Here is a 10423-nt window from a genome sequence, read left to right as displayed (position 1 = left end):
TACTGTGAGCATTACAGAACAAGAATACATCTAGTCTGATCGAGTATCCTCTGTGGTGCTGTTATTGAGGTAATATTACTTTAAGAAGTTGAACCATTTCTCAGAAAACAAGTTAGGGTTTACCAATGCAATTTTATTTGGGCTGCGAATATTATATGGTCTTGAATATTTAATCAGAGTTTACTAGTTTACTTTTGGTGAACAACTATCGTCATGCAACGCTGCTCTGAGAAACTTGGAAGATAATATCTGGTAGGCATCCTATGTGTGTGTTTGTCTGTGTGTGTGGGGGGAGAGTTATATGTGCGTGTGTTTAAATATATATTAATGTATATATTCACATATGTGTATACACTAGCTGGACGTCCAGAGTTAACTGGTTGTACAATACGCTTAAACATAGAATTTTAATTTATTCAGATTGCGTATGTATTATTATAGGATCAATCATCTATTGACTATTTAATAATCAATCCTCGTAATATATAATAATCATTATTATATATTACGAGGAATGATTTACGTCGATTTTAAATGACACATCTTCTTTTATCGTAAATTGAACCCATTTAATAGAAAAAAGTAAAATAAAATGAGAAGGTCCACCGGGGGGGGGTTGTAGTAGAATACTCTACCACTGAGCTATATCTCCAGATGACAATAAATATGTTTGTTTTTTTAAGAAAAAATAATTTGCTGAAATTTTAGTATTTCCCTTGATGGTGTAACGTAAAATATTCTCCTGTAAAAATTCTTCTTTTTTATCTATAAGAGAGAAAAGGCTACTGTTATGATCGGATTTTTTCGATTTTCGATACTTATCGGATGAATTTATCTAATAAAAAATATCTAAGAACACTGCCAGACATATAAATTACCTTTGAATGAAATTTGCAAAAGATAGACTCATTCGTTTCGGAACATATGAAGAAGCAACGCTCACAACAGACACACACACACACACACACACACACACACACACACACACACACACACACACACACACACAAAGTCACTTTTAGGTAATGTAGATGTAAAAATAAATAGAGAGAGAGGGGGGATAGGAGACATATGTGGGTGTGGCATATATTGAAACATATTTTTATGAAAACAAAATGACACATAAAACCGAAATTCATCATTTGAAGATACGAATAAACTTTGTTATTGAAGAGAAGTAAACAAAACGATGGTTTCGCCCTTTCCATTTTTATCCGACGTACTTAGAACAATTCGTCGTACTTAATTTAATTCACCAGTCTTAAACGAGGAACTTACGGCGGCGAAACAAGCCAAAACCATAACACAAATGATGTAAACTACAAGTTTCAAAACTTCTTCGCAAGACTCGCTAAATGCAGATAGATGTTAACATACACAACTGAACGGCTGAGATTTCTCACAAACTATATCCACTCACTCTCTCTATCTCTCATATACACACAATTGATAAGTTAGTGTTGTTTGTTTTACATTGTATAATCACAGATTATATATATATATGTGTGTGTGTGTTTGTGTGTGTGTATGTGTGTGAGTGAGTGTGCAATCAAACATAATATATATACATATACATAGATACATTATATATATATATATATATATATATATATATATATATATATATATAGATATATTATACACACACACAAACACACACACATATAATTATTCATGGAACTACGTAATTTTTTTCTATATAATAATATGCAGGATATAATATTTGCTATGTTTGGTTGCTATGTTTACACACACACACACTCTCTCTCACACACACACACACACACACACACACACACACACACACACACACACTACAGAGTTTCTTCTTCGTGAGGATTCACCAGGCTATAGGATGTCAAGCGAAGTATTCTCTATAGCTTAATTTCCATATATATTTTCATAACTTACTATATATATATATATATATATATATATATATATATATGTTGATAGATAGGAAGAGAGAGAGAGAGAGAGAGAGAGAGAGAGAGAGAGAGCGGAGGAGGAAAGAGCTTTATGTGTTTTGATAGCAAGCGATTTAAATCGGTTACTTACTACCTAATAGAAATTGTATAACATTTTATTTGTTTGTGATACTGATTACCAATTACCGATATTTCATTCTATATATGATGGGCGGTAAACGATAAAAAAAGAACATTATTCGGCTTGTTTCAGATTGTAATATACGCACACACGGGCCTGCAACACATTCGTGTATAGTTTGGACATATGTGTGTTCAATCTCCTGAATTTAAAACGTTTTTATATTCTTTTTCTGAATTTATTTCAAATACGATTTTCTTGTCGGCGTCGTTATGTTTATATTATCAGGCTAATCGTCAACTATGTGTGAAATCTACTATTAGCATTCCTGTTACCATCTTTTGTTGTTTCTTTACTCAGGAGTCTTTTCAATCGCGTAATTATCATACATTGTTCCCTGGCAAATTAGTATGTGTAATAAGTCCTTCCGGTTTTACACACTTTTCGTTTCGTTCGATACCCGCAACAGCTGTTTACAATTCTTTGTACACTTATAACTCCTGAGTATATTAGGAATTTGAACTGCAATAAGCCTCCTTAATCCTATAGTCAACGTATCTTTGCAGCAGAGATATGGATGGTGCTTTTCCTCCCTAAATAATCGAATTTCTTTTACCAGTTATGGCCATTTATTGAGGAACTAATCACGGTTGATATCATCATTCTTTTACGGAAGGGAAGGGGGTCAGATTATATGATTTCGTATAATGCCCTTTCGAAATTTTCCTCTCTATTACATTTGCCTGTGCTTTGTCAGTGTTACTTGGTTATGTGAGGATGTTTTGTAATTTGAACAATTTTTCTCCAAATCTTAGCTGTGTTTTTTACATTTTTATTTCAGTGCAAAGTCTCAGAAATCAATAGTTTATTCCTGGAGCTAATACTCCATATCCATATTACATACATCGCGTTTTCTAAGAAGTTAAAGGCATACCTTTCCATTTTTCCAACTGATTAGTTAACTATGTTACAATTAACTATGTTACAGTTTACTATGTTACAGTGCATCGTGTCACAGTAGTTAGAGTATTTGGAAAGATTAATTATAAAAGTGATATTCTCCTAAAAGTTTAAAGATCAATTCTCAGTATGGGCGACCAAAAATACCAATAGCGAATTATGAAGACCTCTATCCAGTCATGTTGACGGAAAAACGAGCATGTTACCCCGTGAAGTAAATAAAGGATTCCGTTCGAAATTCCGTCCGAATTCCTGATTTTATTTTTCTAGATAGACACTACTGTTTACAATGCACTTTAGCCAGGAATTCATTGATGCGCCGTTGCATAGCGAATGCTGTTTTCTCAAATCTCACAATGTCAATATCTGCAACAAAGAGATGAAAATTTTAGGTCACAAATTCAAAAGTTTAGTCAGCATAAGAATTGAATTTGCAATTCGCTCTGATCCATTCCGGCAAAATAAAATAAAATTACTTCTTCGTATTCTTTCCTTAGTTCCTCTGTTTCCATTAACACTGAAAATGAAAAAAAAAATTGATTTGGGGTATTTCATTAGTTTTTTTTATTATTATTATTATTATTTGGTCTTCTTGCTGGGATACGCGTGGTTGTTTCTATTTGTATGCTCCAGAGCATTTTATGACTTTCATTTTCCAGTATTGTCTCCGGTGTGTGTCTTTATTTTTTAATTGCATGCTCAAGTTGCAAACATTTGCATATTTCTAAGTAGATTGCTTTCCCCATGCTGTATTTCATGTTTTACTATTCGTGTTGTGATAATTTTCTGTATTCACTTATGTGATTCGCTGTCTCGTCTCTTTGCCTACAGTCTATATTTACCGTTTCTCTGGTTTTTATCTATTTTGACTTTTAACTAGTTCGTTCTGAACGCGTTGTTTTGTGCTGTTCACTAGTATTTTATACTATTTTTTTGGTTCATGTAAAACGTTTGATCTCTTTCTATATAAGTGTGTGTTTTTTCTTTATTGTTTGCATTTCTGGATTCATATCCGGCATTACATTGCTAGTGAGTGGATTAATGACTACATCATAAAGAAATTGTGATATAAAGTTTTGTTGAAAAATAACTCTCCGCTTTCTTATATTTGGCAGGTGTTGCCCTCCAGCTGTCATTTCAATTGCCATCATCAATTCTTAACTTTCTCCAGAGAATGGATAATTTCTTCAGATATTTTTGTACATTCAATTATCTAAGAGATTGTGTTGTAAGTTTTCTTGTATTCGATCTATGCCACGGCCATGTTCTTTATTCTACTTTAATCCATGAACGTGTCTAGCAGGTCATATGACAATCTTATCGTTTTTTTCTGTACAAGCTAAATAGTCCTCGATTGTTATGGAAGTAGTAGATATATCTTTTCAGTTGTGCAATTCAAATTCTATGTTTGGGAAATTGTATAATATGAAACATATTTGGTGATTAGTTTCGCATTATTATTATTATTATTATTATTATTATTATTATTATTATTATTATTATTGTTGTTGTTGTTATTATTATTATTATTGTTATTATTATTGTTATTGTTATTATTATTATTGTTGTTGTTATTATTATTATTATTGTTATTGTTGTTGTTGTTATTATTATTATTGTTGTTGTTGTTGTTATTATTATTATTGTTATTATTATTATTGTTATTATTATTGTTATTATTATTATTATTATTATTATTATTATTATTATTGTTGGCTCAGAAGGAGTTTTCACACAGTTCATCAAAGATCTCTCCTTGAAGACAACCTCTGATGTTCCCTGGAAACTGTATGTCAATAAGTCGCACCAGATGTCCAGTACTCTTCACCTCTTTCGATAACATTCGAAAATTACTTCGCGTTATCGCAACAGCCGTTTATCATTGATTTCTCGCTGACAGCGGCCATTGGTCTCCACTGGAATTTGAGTGGCAATAAGCCTTCCCAAGATTCCAGTTCTCTTCACACTTTTTCAGCAGAGGTCTAGTCAGCGCTTTCTCGTCAGTCTTTCCATCCTCCTTGACCCTTTCCGACTATTTGACATCACGTTTTAGCGGGAGCCGTGATAGCGCAATGAGAGGGGTGAGAGAATAGAGAACTTATAGATATGCAGTTTCAATGTTCTTGGTTCCATGTAACGCTTCTTCACGTTTTACCTCTGCAGCAGTTTGTCTGACCAGCGCATGTGGCTCATGTGTATTGGTCTCTGCATTTAATGGGTCTTCTTAATAGTTCAGCTATTTTCTTATTTTTATTCGTTGTATCTTTGCAGCCATTCCTCTGATTTTAATTTTTCCTATTCTTTTTTCAAAGCTTTTCGGAATTGCTCCCAGTGCTCCAACTAGTATAGGTATTATCTTGATTTTCTTCATCATCAATATCCCTTTTGGTTCTCTACCTAGCTCTGTTCATTCGTTCTTTTTCTCCTTTACTTTAATATTCATCCTGTGATCAGCTGGGACAGCAAAATATTATTATCATTATTATTATTATTATTATTATTATTATTATTATTATTATTATTATTATTAATAATAATAATAATAATAATAATAATAATAATAATAATAATAATAATAATAATAATAATAATAATAATAAGTCACTAGTTTTCACACTACCCGACTCCAGTAATTGCTCATTGAAAAAATATTTGGGATCAGAGTGACAATAAATCTTATCAGATTCTTAGTAGTTTTATTTGTTTTGCTAGACGTCTAAAATAAATTTGTATTGTTGCATTGATTTTATTTCTTATTATATTCGTTAGTTTTATTATGTATGATGCTGGGGGTTTTCCGTTTTATTATGTCTGGCGGTTGAGATTTTCAAATCATAGATTCTGTTTCACATATCTTTCTTGGCACTTTTTTTTTCATTTTTCTTAAACTTTTTCTGCTAGGGGATGGGACAACCAACCAGATGTCTGACATTTACCCCTATTTTAGTGAGTCCAACCAAGAGATATTTTCAGGATTCTAGCCGTCCCTTTCAGTGCAATCGTTTGTATTTCACTTGCACTTGATTCACCGGGTATGCTTGCTATGTACTTTTTAAAGTTCTTTTTCATAAGCCCAGTTGCTCCTATGATGACTGGTATAATTGAAACGTCTTTTAATTTCCAATTTCGTTTCATATCATACATAAGTCCTTGATACTTAGTTATCTTTTCCCTCTCAACTCTGTTAAGCCCTGTATCATTGGGTACACTGACCTCTATTACGGTCGCTTTTTTGTTTGCTCTGTCCCAAATCACTATATCTGGTTTAACAGCTGCGTTTTCTAGATATGTAGCAGTAGGGATTATGTAGTCATAGTGAATAGTGTAGGTGTCATTCCCAAATGTTCGTTCGGGTATATGTTCCCAGGATTTTTTACTACACTGAATGTTGAGTTTCTTACATATCTTCCAGTGAAGGTATTTTCAAACTCCGTTATGGCGATCTGTATAATAAAAATCTCCAAGTAGGACTTTGCAACAAGAAATCAGGTGGCCCACACTCTCAACCTCAGTGCTACAGAACCTGCATTTATTATTGTTGCTTAGACCACACATCTTTTTGAAGGCGTTTGTCATGAGGCCCTGTTCTTGTGCAGCCAATATCAACCTCTCTTGGTCGTAATGGAGGGATCCTGTTTTGAGCCAGTCCAGGGAACCATCCCTATCAATATATTCTTGGGATAGTTCAGTCGGTAGGTATTTTCCCCGTTTATGGTTGGTCCATTCACTAGTTGTGCTTGAAAAGTGTCGTTCTCGTTCAGTTTACCTGTCACCGGGCAGCGTCATCTGATTATGTTGTAAGTTTCCGCGTTCGATAATATCTCAACTGTTTCCATGATGCGCTGTATATGGTGACAAACAGTTATTTCATTCTAATTCCACATATTTTTTTTTCAGTTATTTTAATTTACGGAAATATGTCGTAATTTTAATGATATTATCATATGTTCCGTCATGGCCTATATTTCTTTCGGCTTTGTTTCAAATTTTATGCATTTGCATATTTTTTTCCTGGTTCCTTGAACTACGCCTATTGTTCTGCTCGGGCATCGAAATCTATTATTTAGCACATGTCATTCTTTCGCACGACCTTGAATTCCGTTTTTACACACATGTCTCATACGGTTGTATATATTTAATTTTCTTATTCTCCCCACTTGTACCATCTGTCCTGATGTTCAAAGTGCATGTCATTTCATAGTTTTAGTGCAAACAAATCATATGCGTTTTTTCCTATTATTGTTTTCCTTTACTAATTTGCTGCATTGACTTCGATTCACCTTTTCGGCTTTTGCCCAGTGAATTTACATTTATTATTTCGATGAGCTTTTGTTTATTTAACTTTTATGTCGTTCTTTCGGATTGCGATGTTTTGTTCAGCTGTCAATAGATGCTTCGTTGCTCCAATGTTCTATTTCCTAACGATATGAACATGTTTTTATTTTGCATCGTGTTAAATTTTTAAATTATGGATTTCTTCGCTCCTCTTGCTTACTGTAAATATTTGGCATCTGATTTTTTTTAATGGAAAATGTACAATGGATTTCACGCTTAACTGAATAAAAATCGGTTTAAATGCTGGCCTTTTCTGTACAGGTACGTTATATATACCATGTGCTTTCAATTAGTTTCCAGACTTTTCTTGTACAGGCATGTGATATTGTTTTAAACTTTTGAAAATTAAGTATGTTACTGTATTACATCTTATGAGATGACGGACCGTTTTTTTATGATTTCAGGTTCAAATGAACAGCTACAGTAGGAATTGCAATACACCCTACTAAAGCTTGGTTGGCATAGCTGGTGAATTTCAAAAATGCAATCTGAACGTGAAGAGAATGATATGCGATAAAATTCTGTTTACAAATAGGAAAAATGCTACGAAAAAGTATGGAATGATTCAGACTGTTTTTGGGCCATCTTGCCTTAATCGAGCGTCAGATTCATTGTGGTATAAGAGATTCAAGGAAAGCAAGGAGTCTGTTAGGGATGATGAGAGGGGTGGGAGGAGTAAGGAAATCAGAACACCAGATTTGATTGGACAAATAAAGAATGTCATGGATAATGGTTGTTTTGTGTATATAGGGAACATAAGTGCATGGTTTGATGTTTGTGTGCGAACTGTACACACAATTATTCACGAAGAACTGAAGATGCGGAAGATTTGCATGAATGCACCAAAACCCGATGTTTTCCACGGGCTATTTGATGAAGATGGGCATCAAGACAGTTCCTCACTCTCCACATTGTCTAGATCTTGCTCCCTGTGACTTTCGATTATTCCCTGGGCCCAAGTAAAACCTTAGAGGCAGTCGTTATGAGACAATTGGGTTGGCGAAAGATGGCTGTGACAAGGGTAATCGATACAATCACACAAAATGACTTCTATGAGACTTTCGAGAAGTTGCTGGAACAGTATAACAACTGTATTACAGCCGGATAAGATTATTCGAAAGAGACTAGAGTTTCATATGTGTGCTCTAAATAAGGCCTGGAAATTTATTCAAGGGACATCCTACGTATATATATATATATATATATATATATATATATATATATATATATATATATATATATATATATTTTGAGAGAGAGAGAGAGAGAGAAAGAGAATAAATGACAAAAAGTTATATTCCATTGAACTTCTTATATAAGGATTGATATATGCTATAAAAAATATATTTCTGCAGAAATATATATATATATATATATATATATATACATATATATACATATATATATATACATATATATATATATATATATTGAGTAAAACTATTAATATTTGTAAATAATCAATCAATGCAGAAATATATATATATACATATATATACATATATATATACATATATATATATACATATATTAAGTAAAAATATTAGTATTTGTAAATAATCAATCATTTTCAAAAGGAAATACAAACAAAATCAACTCGAGTGTACGATCGTTTCGGAAACGATATTCATTTTATTAAATGGACAATAATTATTGACAATAATTGACAAAGGTTTTGTCTTCGAATATAATTTCCTCATCAGCAAAAATAGGGAGGAGAAGTTTAAGTTACCAAAATAAAACTAGCATTTTTGTTCTAAGTAAGGCGGATATTCCTTATTGATTTTCGTTATAAAACATGTTTTCAGATCAGTCACTATATCTTTAGGCGTGCTGTTGTATCTTGTCTCCGAATGGTGGGGGGAAAAAACTGAAACTTATTTATAATTTACAATTATTCATCCTTTTACTCAATATACCTCTAGTCATATATATATATATATATATATATATATATATATATATATATATATATATATACATATTTCATTAAATAAAAGAGACGTTTTTTGTCTATTAATTCTATTTTCGATCCTTTCCACCTTCCGAATAGCAGTCTTCACTTCGGGTGGGGAATGTCTGATGTGATCACCATATTTATCATAAGTCCGAGTACTTTCCAATCCTTCAGGATCCATCGTCAGGGAGAAAATAATCTAACTGGTTTTTAACAATTAACAAAGTTTTTTTTAACCAATAAAAAAAGGATTAATAATTAATATATTTTAACCAATGGAAAAAAAGATACATAATTAACCAATTAACAGGGGGACAAAATAAAAAAAAAACACAGACACACCCACTTTATAAATTGTTCAAAACCAGTAAGATTAATTTATTCCTGACGATGAATCCTAAAAGATTGGAAAGTATTCGGACTTACGATAAACATGGTGATTACATCAGCCAGTTCCCGCCAGAAGTGAAGACTGTTATTCGGAAGTTGGAAAGGATTGAAAATAGAATTAATAGACAAAAAAAACGTCTATTTTTTAATTAAATATGTTACAGAGAAGAAATGCTGCCTATATATATATATATATATATATATATATATATATATATATATATATATATTACAGCTGAAATTGTAGAGTGCCGATACAAGTCTATATTAGTGCGATTTACTGAACATACATACAAGTCTATATTTACTGAACATACATACAAGTCTATATTAGTACGATTTACTGAACAGTCAGTAAATTTACTTTGTAAACACAACTAAAAGAGTAGACAACGTATATCAAAATGGAGCCTTGTAATGTATAATCTGACACTTGTCCCCCCCCCAATACAATATCTACCAGTATTGTCTGAAAACACAAGGAGAATAGTATCATAATTCATGCTTCGACTGGAAGATTAATATTTGAGTCTTATTTTATTTACTTCTCCAGGAGCTAGTCACACAAGATCAAGTTTTGGTTTGAGGAATGTGTTTCTGTGGAACGAACTGGATTCGAACTTGTCACACCTAGATTTAGAGTCCGTGTCGTTTACTACTTAGCAAACATCCGAAAACTATGATCGGTTATCTAATAAAACAGCTTGTGTGAGAATTCAAAGTAGGTTTTAA

The 10423-nt window shown here is 32.5% G+C and overlaps 1 protein-coding gene across 3 annotated transcripts in view; it reads right to left on the bottom strand.

Annotated features, from left to right (window-relative positions):
- Positions 1 to 10423, bottom strand: part of LOC145288082 (small ribosomal subunit protein eS10B-like) — a 367331-nt gene that overhangs the window by 242691 nt on the left and 114217 nt on the right. The window lies entirely within an intron of this gene.

Source organism: Euprymna scolopes, chromosome 11, assembly GCF_053919585.1.
Source record: "Euprymna scolopes isolate OS-2025 chromosome 11, ASM5391958v1, whole genome shotgun sequence".
Taxonomy (NCBI): domain Eukaryota; kingdom Metazoa; phylum Mollusca; class Cephalopoda; order Sepiida; family Sepiolidae; genus Euprymna; species Euprymna scolopes.
The sequence above is the reverse complement of the archived record's forward strand: the minus strand, read 5'-3'. Positions and strand labels throughout refer to the sequence as shown.